Source organism: Entelurus aequoreus, linkage group LG25 (genome assembly GCF_033978785.1).
Source record: "Entelurus aequoreus isolate RoL-2023_Sb linkage group LG25, RoL_Eaeq_v1.1, whole genome shotgun sequence".
In the NCBI taxonomy this organism is placed as follows: Eukaryota; Metazoa; Chordata; class Actinopteri; order Syngnathiformes; family Syngnathidae; genus Entelurus; species Entelurus aequoreus.
In genome coordinates this window covers 22508553-22520473 of record NC_084755.1, presented here as the reverse complement: position 1 = coordinate 22520473, position 11921 = coordinate 22508553, and positions in this window count along the sequence as shown.

Genomic DNA, 11921 nt, shown 5'->3' with positions numbered 1-11921 from the left:
TCCATATCCTTTTACGCCTAATGGAGATCAGGTAGGGGGGGGGTCTAACACTAACAAGCATGCCAGACCCACGTCACTTATGGCTGCTGACTCCAGGATTCTAGCAATTTACACTTAATTAAGAGGTGCCCCCTTTTTTTTATGAGCTGTTGATCGGCATCAATCACTACTGTTAGTAATTCAACGTCACATCACGTGTAAGCCTGATGTATGATCCCCCAGTCGTGTGCGTGTAATTGTGTTGTGATGCAGATGGAGGGGGGTTGGGGGGTGTCTAGGGGGCGCTGCTGGTTGCTGATGTCAGCAAGTACTCACTAGAAAGAGAGAAATGGAGGGGATGGGTGATACCAGAAGAAGAAGAAAAAATAACCAGCTAATCAGTATGGCCTACAGCAGTGTTTTTCAACCTTTTTTGAGGCAAGGCACATTTTTGTCATAAAAAAAAATCCGGAGGCACACCACCAGCAGAAAACTTTAAAAAATTAACTCCACCAAGTCGTCGTGTCTTATTTTGAGTGTGTTGGTGTCTTCCTGTGTGTAGTGCTTTAGTTCTTGTCTTGCTTATTTTGGTGGCCCTTCCTGTTTTGCCGGTGTTTTCCTGTAGTGGCTTCATGTCTTCCTTTGAGCGCTATTCCGCGCACCTGCTTTGTGTTAGCAAGCAAGGCTATTTACGTTGTTGCTATCCTTCTTTGTGTGGCCATTGTTGATTTTCATGTCACGTACGGATGTACTTTGTGGATACCGTAAGTTTTTGCTGTAGTCCAGCATTATGTCTCTGTTTATTTTGTAGCCAGTTCAGTTTGACTTTTGTTTTGCATAGCCTTTTCCTTTCGTTCATTTTGGGTTTAAACATTACATACCCTTTTTACCTGCACCCTGCCTCCCACTGTGGTCTGCATATCGGGATCACAACAAACCATCCTCGTCTCACCCGACACATTCCGACTTTTACAAAGCAATGCTGCCACCTACTGACATGGAGTATTACGTGGTTACCCTGCCGAGTTTTACACAGCACAGACACTAAGCAACGGCACATTATTGGCAGATTCTAATTATTGATTTGCCAAAAATATTTTTGGGATAAATTAGGTGAAGTTGCATAATTTCCCACGGCACACCAGACAATATCTCACGGCACACTAGTGTGCCGCGGCACAGTGGTTGAAAAACACTGGCCTACAGCAGGGATATTCAACTGGTAGCCCGGGGGCCAAATCCGGCTGGGGAATGACACCATACAGGCCCCCGGAGAGTTCAGTTCAAAACAAACATTTTTGCAGCAAATTCCTTAAAAGGCTATAGAGTGCTATTTTTGTAGGGCTGGGCGATATAGACGAAAAAGTTTACCTCTATATGTTTTCTTAAACTCGATATTCGATATATACACTATATTGCCAAAAAATATTTGGCCACCCATCCAAATGATGAGAATCAGGTGTCCTAATCCAGGGGTGTCTAAAGTGCGGCCCGGGGGCCATTTGCAGCCCGCAGCTAATTGTTCCACATTCTGGAAATGCTATTGCAAAGATTAAAAAAAACATTTTAAAAAAAGTGGAATGAGGTGAAATCTAACTAGAAAAAGTTGCAATGTTGACACAAAGCTGCCATGCAGGCTGTTTTTTTTTTCTCTTTTGTCTATCTTTATTTTTTTTTGCCATTCCTCAAAAAATATAAAACAATCATTGTTATAATGAATTATTGACCTATTGAAGGCTTCAATTATTTCAAATATTTCACTTAAAAATGTTTTATGTGGAAAATATTGCAGAAAGTATTGTGTGGTTGCCATACAAAAACATCAACGTTTTCTTTGACTAAAGAGCACAAAACAAACAAAATAATAGTTCAAACGTAAAATCGACAGATATATCTGAAGTTGATCTCGTAACTTAAGTGTTGAAAGTAAAAAAAAACGAATACAAATATATAACTTTATGAGTGGGGCACCTTTTTGATCCCAAATACATTTAACGGGATTTTATTTATCTTTTCACTGTGATTGCTCAAAAATAATAATGAATTAAAATCAATGGTGTCCTGCATTATTGATCTTTTTAAGGCTCTAAGTACTTCACATCAAACATTGCTTTCTAAAAGTTTTGGGCAGTGGGAGAAATACTGCATATTTCAGTTTTATTATAAAAAACAAAGTTGTTTTTGACAGAAAAGGCATAAAACCTTTTTTTTTTTTTTTTTTTCCGCCGTTGAGGTCTTCACCGTATCCCTGGCTAGGGGGGCAGTCAGGTACTAGGTCTTTGCCAAGGGCCACCTGGGGTAACAGTAGTAAAGGGGTTAACCTCCTAGTGCCCCAAGACCCCATAGAGGAGCCTCCACTGCCGGATGCACTTTAACGTCACGCCCAGGACATAGCCCATGGAGTATTGCGGGGGAGAACAAGGAACACAACAAATAAGCGGCGTTTGGTCATTTTAACGTGAGAATATCGATAGTACGATATTTTCTTAATTCACATCGTGTTTAAAAATATATTGATATATCTTACAAACTCGGTTTATCGCCCAGCCCTATATTGTTGTATAGAGGAACTTAGACCGCTGTTAGCACATTGCCAGATTGATTGATTGATTGAAACTTGTATTAGTAGATTGCACAATGAAGTACATATTTTGTACAATTGACCACTAAATGGTAACACCCGAATATGTTTTTAAACTTGTTTAAGTCGGGGTCCACTTAAATTGATTCATGATACAGATATATACTATTTTCATAATACAGTCATCACACAAGATAATCATCAGAGTATATACAATGAATTATTTACATTATTTACAATCCGGGGTGTGGGATATGGAGGGGAGGGGGGGGGTTAGGATTGGTTGGTATCAACACTTCAGTCATCAACAATTGCATCATCAGAGAAAGTTAGTTTAGGGTTGAAGTTGCCTGGAGGTGTTGTTTTAGTGCGGTTTTGGAGGAGGATAGAGATGCCCTTTCTTTTACACCTGTTGGGAGCGCATTCCACATTGATGTGGCATAGAAAGAGAATGAGTTAAGACCTTTGTTAGATCGGAATCTGGGTTTAACGTGGTTAGTGGAGCTCCCTCTGGTGTTGTGGTTATGGCGGTCATTTACGTTAAGGAAGTAGTTTGACATGTACTTCGGTATCAGGGAGGTGTAGCGGATTTTATAGACTAGGCTCAGTGCAAGTTGTTTTACTCTGCATTTACATTTGAACTTTTCTAGCAAGCACAGAACACTGAGGCCAAACTTGTGAACACAAACGTGAACTGAGGCGTTCCTCAAGGCACCTCTTTAAGTCCTCTCCTTTTTAGCAGTTTTTTGCCCCCATAATGAGATTTATGTAACAAGCTTGTTTACTTCAGATGCAGTCAGAAGTCACTTGTTCAACTTCTTTAGTTTTACTACTAGTGTTCTCTTTTTTTGTCACTCGTGCTGCTCAACTTGTGGCCTGTGAGTTCAGTTAGAAAAGGTTTGAGGGACTAACTTTTTTGCAGATGGTCCTTAAAAACAGCAGACCACTCCTATAAGTCTGATTAAATGATTTGGACAAAATCAAATGTCTACTGTAGAGTATGTTGGTTCTCAAGAATATACAATACAAAATAAGACCATAGTGATGGGAGAACGCCGCTTTCTGGAAATGTGGTCCCCAAAACAATGCATTTTGTGTGAATGTGTGTGTGGTCTGACAATAATCCCACAATCACCATCAAGTCAGGTGTGACTAAATAACATGTATGCATGAGAATTGTACTATTTCACATTTGAATCGATACAGTACCAAATCCCAGTATGGGAATTACCGATACTCAGCTGTACCAATTTTGGGTACGTTTGTGTTGATAAATATTGAATGTTTAAAAATATGTATTTTTTTGTCTTTATCATTCAACACTGAGCTGTGCTGTCCAGTCGTTAGCTTGTTTTCTTACACTTCTGTGTCCCATTTGCAAGTATTAATTAGTAGACTTTGCATACAGTTGCAATGGCAGTAGTGTATAGCAGTGTTTTTCAACCACTAGTGTGCCATGAGATAGTCTAGTGTGCCGTGGGACATTACGTAATTTCACCTAATTGGGTTAAAAATATTTTTTGCAAACCAGGAATTATAATCCGCAAATGTGCCGTTGTTGAGTGTCTGTGCTGTCTAGAGCTCGGCAGAGTAACCATGTAATACTGTTCCATATCAGTAGGTGGCAGCCGGTAGGTAATTGCTTCGTAGATGTCAGGAACATGGTTTGTCGTGATCACAATATGCGGGAGGCAGCGTGCAGGTAAAAAGGTATCTAACACTTAAACCAAAAATAAACAAAAGACGAGTGCCACTAAGAAAAGGCATTGAAGCTTAGGGATAGCTATGCAAAACGAAACTAAAACTGAACTGGCTGCAAAGTAAACAAAAACAGAATGCTGGACGACAGCAAAGACTTACAGCGTGTGGAGCAGACGGCGTCCGCAAAGTACATCCGTACATGACAATCAATAATCTCCCCACAAAGAAGGATAGCTTCTGCACAAGTTAAATAGCCTTGATTGCAAAGCAGGTGCGGGGAATAGCGTTCAAGGAAGACATGAAACTGCTACAGGAAAATACCAACAAAAGAGGAAAAGCCACCAAAATAGGAGCGCAAGACAAGAACTAAAACACTACACCCAGGAAAACTCAAAATAAGTCATGGCGTGATGTGACAGGTCGTGACAGTACACCTACTTTGAGACAAGAGTTATAGTGAAGCATGGTTGGTTATGGTTTGAATACATATCCAACAATTGCGAGAACGACTTTTTATTGTCAATATCGACTACGGATTTCATTTTTTTATGTTTTCTGCTAGTGGTGTGCCTCAGAATTTTTTCAATGAAAAAAATGTGCCTTAGCTCAAAAAAGGTTGAAAACACTGGTGTATAGACTACCGCAGTGGTGCCCATTAGGTCGATCATGAGCTACCGGTCGATTGCGAAGGTTGTGCCAGGCTTAAAAAAAAACAAAAAACAACAAAATATTACCGATTATCAATCTTCACTATGTCGTCTCTTTCGTCAATTGATTGACATTTATGGAACCCGGGAATCTTTTGAGATGACCGCTGGCAAAATAAACGACCGGCAGGAACGCGAGAAACACTTTTTATTACAACACTCTCTCTTGCCAAACACCTGCTGTCCGCAAATGTCCTGTCTTCACAATAAAGTGCTGCTCCGTCCTGCATGTGCTATCAAAATAAGGGTCTCAAAAACTAGCCCATACAAGCTAGCGAGGTACAGAGTTAACCTCCAATGTATGTCTTGTAAAGTGTATAAAAAGGAGTATTGAGTCTGGACAAATAAGAAGCTAAAAATCAACAAATTACATGTGGTACTGTAAAGAGAGGATTATGTTTTTTTGTCCCCCTACACCAGACCTGGGCATTCTGCGGCCCGCGGGCCGCAGCCGGCCCTTTGTACGTCCCTGTCCGGCCCGCGTGAGGCCAATTATAAATTACAAAATACATTTTAAAAAGTATCTATTTCGAGTGTGCAATACAACAGTGCTGCTTTTGTTTTGAAAAGCGTTATTTGTATTACTTTCGTGTGGACGTATGCTCGTGCGCGCAGCGGCAATCACAAATACAAAATAAATTTAAAAAAACATCTTTGTCGTGCGTGCAATACAACTGTGCTGCTTTTATTTTGAAAAGTGTTATATGTGCGTATGTCCTGTGAGGGAAGGCGCACAGCGGTTATCCCCGAGACGCTAAAAAGAGAAAAGTTGATGACGAATGGCGTGTTTTAAAAAAGACATGGACTGCCAAGTAAAGGTAAAGCCGTGTGCTTATTTGTGGTACACATGTTGCTGTGTTTAAAGAATATAGTGTAACGACCTGCTGAAGTAGATGTTGTCTTCTTGAGTTGTGTAAATGAGAAGTGAGGAGACGTGCGGGTGGAAGGAACGAGATATGTTGAGCTGTGTTAGTATAGCTTGCTCAATAAAAGTTTAAAAATTGCGTCAGACTTGCTGTGCACTTCTTCTGGACGCTACAATTGGTGTCAGAAGTAAAACTTTGCGCATACTGCGCTGCTTGTGTGCTACGTCATCGGGAGGTACGTGCCACGTGAGGAGCTCGCCGCAAAGAGAGAGAGAGAGAGAGACAGAGACAGAGAGAGAGAGAGAGAGAGAGAGAGAGAGAGAGAGAGAGAGAGAGAGAGAGAGAGACAGCGTTTACAGGTGCAGCCAGGCTGCTTGCCACGGGGGGAATTCCGCCCTCAATGAAGACTCCCAGGTTTGATGGCAAAGCGAACTGGGAGGCATTTCATCCCACTTGTGACATCAATTGTAGCGTCCAGAAGAAGTGCACACCAAGTCTGACGTTCTTTTTAAACTTTTATTGAGCATGCTATACTAACACAGCTCAACTTATCTCGTTCTTTCCAAAAGGAAAACCAATCCTCACTCCTCATTTCCGCAACAGCAACGCTTCTTCCTTCTTCGCCAATCACCTTACAGACGTGCTACGTTCACAACAAAGAGGATGATGAAGTGACACAAATTGGAATTTTTGTAATGTAATATACATCAGGAAGTGTTGTGTAAGAAAGTGTTAAAAATAAAACCATCAAAAGCCATCTGCTTTTGTATAAAGATAAGTTAGGTTAAATGAAAATATTATTATTATTATTATTATCTATCTTACGGTATATCAAAAATAATTTGTGCAAAACTTAATTGAAATATTGTCGGTGTGGCCCTCCAGCAGTGCTCGGGTTGCTCATGCGGCCCCCGGTAAAAATTAATTGCCCACCCCTGCCCTACACAATGTAAATTTGAACTTATGGAACTTATTGCAATATTGCGAATCATGTCTGATTCCAATCAATGCAAGTCATCAGAATGACTTGCATTGATTGAGTGTGTTTATAGGAATTATATATATATATATATATATATATATATATATATATATATATATATATATATATATATATATATATATATATATATATATATATATATATATATATATATATATATATATATATATATATATATATATATATTTTTTTTCATAGCAGCTGTTTATAAAAATACAAACGTGTTAAATGTGTAAAGATTTTCTTCTTCTTCGAAGACCATATACGTTGGTGTATTACAGTGCTCAATACCGGGGTGGAGCGGAATATACTCTCTATTTTATGCTGCAGCTGTTACATGTACTGTAATATTGTACATGGTAATTGTTATATATTGTCTATATTAAATTAAAATATAACATAATATATCAGTATATATCATATACTGTATAATATGTAAATATTACATATGTTATATTTTCTTACTTGCTACTACGGTACATTTTTTGTCTACTTTATACCTGCATTATCCTTTCCATCCTTACACTTTCCATCCTTTGTAACTGAGCTACTGTGTGGAACAATTTCCCTTGTGGATCATTAGAGTTTGTCTAAGTCTAAGTCTATACGTTAGGTCAGGAAAAAACACAGAGGCTATTTCATCCCTACTAGCCTGTTTCGCAGGTTTCCCTGCTCTTCAGGGGATTTTGATTTTGATTTTGATATATATGTATGTATGTATGTATATGTAATATATACAGTATATGTATGTATGTATGTAATTGATTGTGGCGCAACAGCTTAATTATCATAAAAACTTTCCTGCATCTAATTCGCCTGTCAGAAGCGTGTCAGCTGGTCACGCACCTAAACGAGTTGACACCCGGCAAAAGTAAGGAGAGAAAGTTGAAGAGAAAGGTATTTTAGGCTAATTTATGCATTTCTTGTTCAAGCCAGTGTAAGCTACCCTAATTCTTTTGACAATACTGCCGACAATAACGTCTAACTTTACGCCGCGTGCGTCTTTGAACCTCCTTTTGGACATCGCTTTGTTGAGTGTGCATTTGTCCCCGTGAATGTGTTCTCCGGACACTCCATTCCCAAAATATGTATGTTAGCTTCATTGGTGACTGTAATTTGTCCATCGATATGAACGTTAGTGGGAATTGTTGTCTGTACGTGCCCTGCTAATTTGAGTTAGCTTGTCTATGAGCTAGTCCATTGTACATTAGCATTAAGCTAGGGGCGTTAGAGCTCAACCTTCATCCTGCATAATTGCATTGCTTTTTTCAGTTTATTCCAAATTATATTATTAACCTAACATGGTTCCTACATGTATGTGCATTTCATGTGTAAATACAATGCACTTTCTTTGGTGTGATTATTTTTAAAGTGACTTCATTGTGAAGAATATCAACACAACACCTCAAGTTATTTTTTTCAAATATAACTCAAAGGACTGTTTGCATATTTGGCAAAGTAAATTGCAACATTCAGGGGGAATAAAGGGCAGAATAAAAGTGTAGCCTGTGTTATGTGTTGCAATAAGCAGCAACAATCGAAACGGCATTGAACAAAGAGAGCACAGTCTACCAAGTCAAACTCCTTGTGTTAAAGCTGATGGTGATTGAGGTTCTGATGATGTAAGAACAACAAATAATAATGTTATTAATGGTATTATGAATAACTAATAACACTGACATTAGTTTTTTTAAATATACATAAAACATTTGTTTAGCCCACGGGTCGGCAACCCAAAATGTTGAAAGAGCCATAAATACAAAAAATTAATCTGTAATCTTAAGCGTTATAATGACGGCAAGACATGATGTAGGTGGCTAATTAGCTATATTAGCCTACTAACAAAATGACTATGTGTCGCAGGCTGACACAAATCTTCGTTGACAGAAATGTTGAAATATAATATTTATTCTACACATTTTTACAACATTGGAAAACATGAAGAAAAGTTCTCAGGAAAAATATGGAAAAATAAACCAAATACACAGAGAAGAAGAAAATGAAATTAAACATATCTACAAACGAGGTATAATGATGCAATATGTACATACAGCTAGCCTAAATAGCATGTTAGCATCGATTAGCTTGCAGCCGTGCAGTGATCAAATATGCCTGATTAGCTCTCCAACAAGTCAATAACTTCAACAAAGCTCACCTTTGTGCATTCACGCACAGTATAAAACGTTTGGTGGACAAAATGAGACAAACGAGTAATGGCACACAACACGTCTTTCTGTGGCAGCGTTGGAGAAAGTAATACATGTAAACAAACTGTTGAGTCACAGTCCACACAACGGTGAATTCATGGACCGCTGAAATTAGTAGGACAAAACGGCGCTCGCCAAATACTGTCATCAGTGAAGCATAAACACAAACCTATTAAACGGTGGGCTTTCTAACAATTAGGAAGGTTTGTGTCGTGTTTGTCCTCCTACAGAAACCATATTAAACCCCTTTTTTTTTTCCATTTTCATACATTTTCTATCTATTTTCGAAAAAGTTCCAAGGAGCTGCATGTGGCTCTGGAGCCGCGGGTTTCTGACCCCAGGTTTGGCCTTTTTAAAGAAAATATATGCATCATTGGAAATAAAAATGATCATGTTATATATTTGTTGCCATATTGACCACGCCCCCATTGCCATGTATATAGTGGCAATTTAGGGGAAACCCTATATATGTATGTATATATGCGTGTGTGTGTGTGTGTGTGTGTGTGTGTGTGTGTGTGTGTGTGTGTGTGTGTGTGTGTGTGTGTGTATATATATATATATATATATATATATATATATATATATGTATATATATATGTATATATATATATATGTATATATATATATATATATATATATATATATATATATATATATATATATATATATATATATATATATATATTAGTGTGTGTGTGTATATGTGTGTACATGTAATTAAATTTTTTCAGAAATAGATGAATAGAATGTGCTTTTTCTACCTCTAGGATATGTGTGATGTTGGTCTGAATCCACATATACTGTACGTGAAAGTTTGTGCTGTAAGTGTTAATGACTCTAGTGGAAATGGGAGTAATGATTGTATTGATCGCTACTGATGCTTGAGCTGTGACATAACTACACACACTAATTATGGCTGTTCTGGAGCTACTTATGCTTATGACTCACAGACAAGTCTATTTACTAAAACGACAGAGCCGCTCGCAAACAGTCTTGAGGTCGTATAACTGGGATTTAGTGTCCATAATTTGCTGACATTTACTTGAACATGTTAATAGGTTACTTTGAAAGCAATCCATCAAGCAGGGCTGGTTAACACAGTTCGTTACTGAATGTACTCTAATGGCTGAATCACTAAAGAACATTACGCAGACTGAAAGCGTGTCAGGTTGGTTACTTACATGAAGGTAACTTGCTATTTGTAATGATACTGTGAAAGGCAAACATCTTATCCAAAATGTGACATGCAGTCATGTAAAAAAAATAGGACACCGATTTGTGGCGCCCCTATAGGTTGTGCTCAAATGGCTTTTATACATGCTATTGTACATTTAAAGGCCTATTGAAATGAGATGTTCTTATTTAAACGGGGATAGCAGATCCATTCTATGTGTCATGCTTGATCATTTCGCGATATTGCCATATTTTTGCTGAAAGGATTTAGTAGAGAACATCGACGATAAAGTTCGCAACTTTTGGTCGCTGATAAAAAAAGCCTTGCCTGTACCGGAAGTAGCGTGACGTCACAGGTTGTGGAACTCCTCACATCTGCACATTGTTTACAATCATGGTCACCAGCAGTGAGAGCGATTCGGACCGAGAAAGCGACGATTTCCCCATTAATTTGAGCGAGGATGAAAGATTTGTGGATGAGGAAAGTGAGAGTGAAGGACTAGAGGGCAGTGGAAGCAATTCAGATAGGGAAGATGCTGTGAGAGGCGGGTGGGACCTGATATTCAGTTGGGAATGACTAAAACAGTAAATAAACACAAGACATATATATACTCTATTAGCCACAACGCAACCAGGCTTATATTTAATATGCCACAAATTAATCCGCATAACAAACACCTCCCCCCTCCCGTCCATATAACCCGCCAATACAAATCAAACACCTGCACAACACACTCAATCCCACAGCCCAAAGTACCGTTCACCTCCGCAAAGTTCATACAGCACATATATTTCCCCAAAGTTACGTACGTGACATGCACATAGCGTCACGCACAGACGGGCAAGCGATCAAATGTTTGGAAACCGCAGCTGCGTACTCACGGTAGCGCGTATCCAACTCAAAGTCCTCCTGGTAAGAGTCTCTGTTGTCCCATCTCCACAAGCATGCGTATCCAACTCAAAGTCCTCCTGGTAAGAGTCTATGTTGTCCCAGTTCTCCACAGGCCAATGGTAAAGCTTGACTATCATTGTTCGGGAATGTAAACAATGAAACACCGGCTACGACATAGCCGCTACGGGTTTGTGTTGCTGCAGCCGGCCGCTAATACACTGCTTCCCACCTACAGCTTTCTTCTTTGCTATCTCCATTGTTCATTAAACAAATTGCAAAAGATTCACCAACACAGATGTCCAGAATACTGTGGAATTTTGCAATGAAAACAGACGACTTAATAGCTGGCCACAATGGTGTCCCAAAATGTCCGCTACAATCCGTGACGTCACGCGCAAACGTCATCATACCGAGACGTTTTCAGCAGGATATTTTGCGGGAAATTTAAAATTGCACTTTACTAATCTAACCCGGCCGTATTGGCATGTGTTGCAATGTTAAGATTTCATCATTGATATATAAAGTATCAGACTGCGTGGTCGGTAGTAAATAATAAATGATAAATGGGTTATACTTGTATAGCGCTTTTCTAGTAGTGGGTTTCAGTCGGCCTTTAAGGCAACACTTTATAATTATTAGACATATTGGCAATTAGTTGATGGAAGCCATGTTTGTCATCCAATCTTGCTCAAGTTTTACAAAAAACACAGTGTTTTGTAGAGTGTGTTGACAAGTGTGAGAAATTTCAAGTCACTTCAATTTATTGGTGGTAATAACAGCATTAAGATCTTGTGTATTTGTCAAAAAAA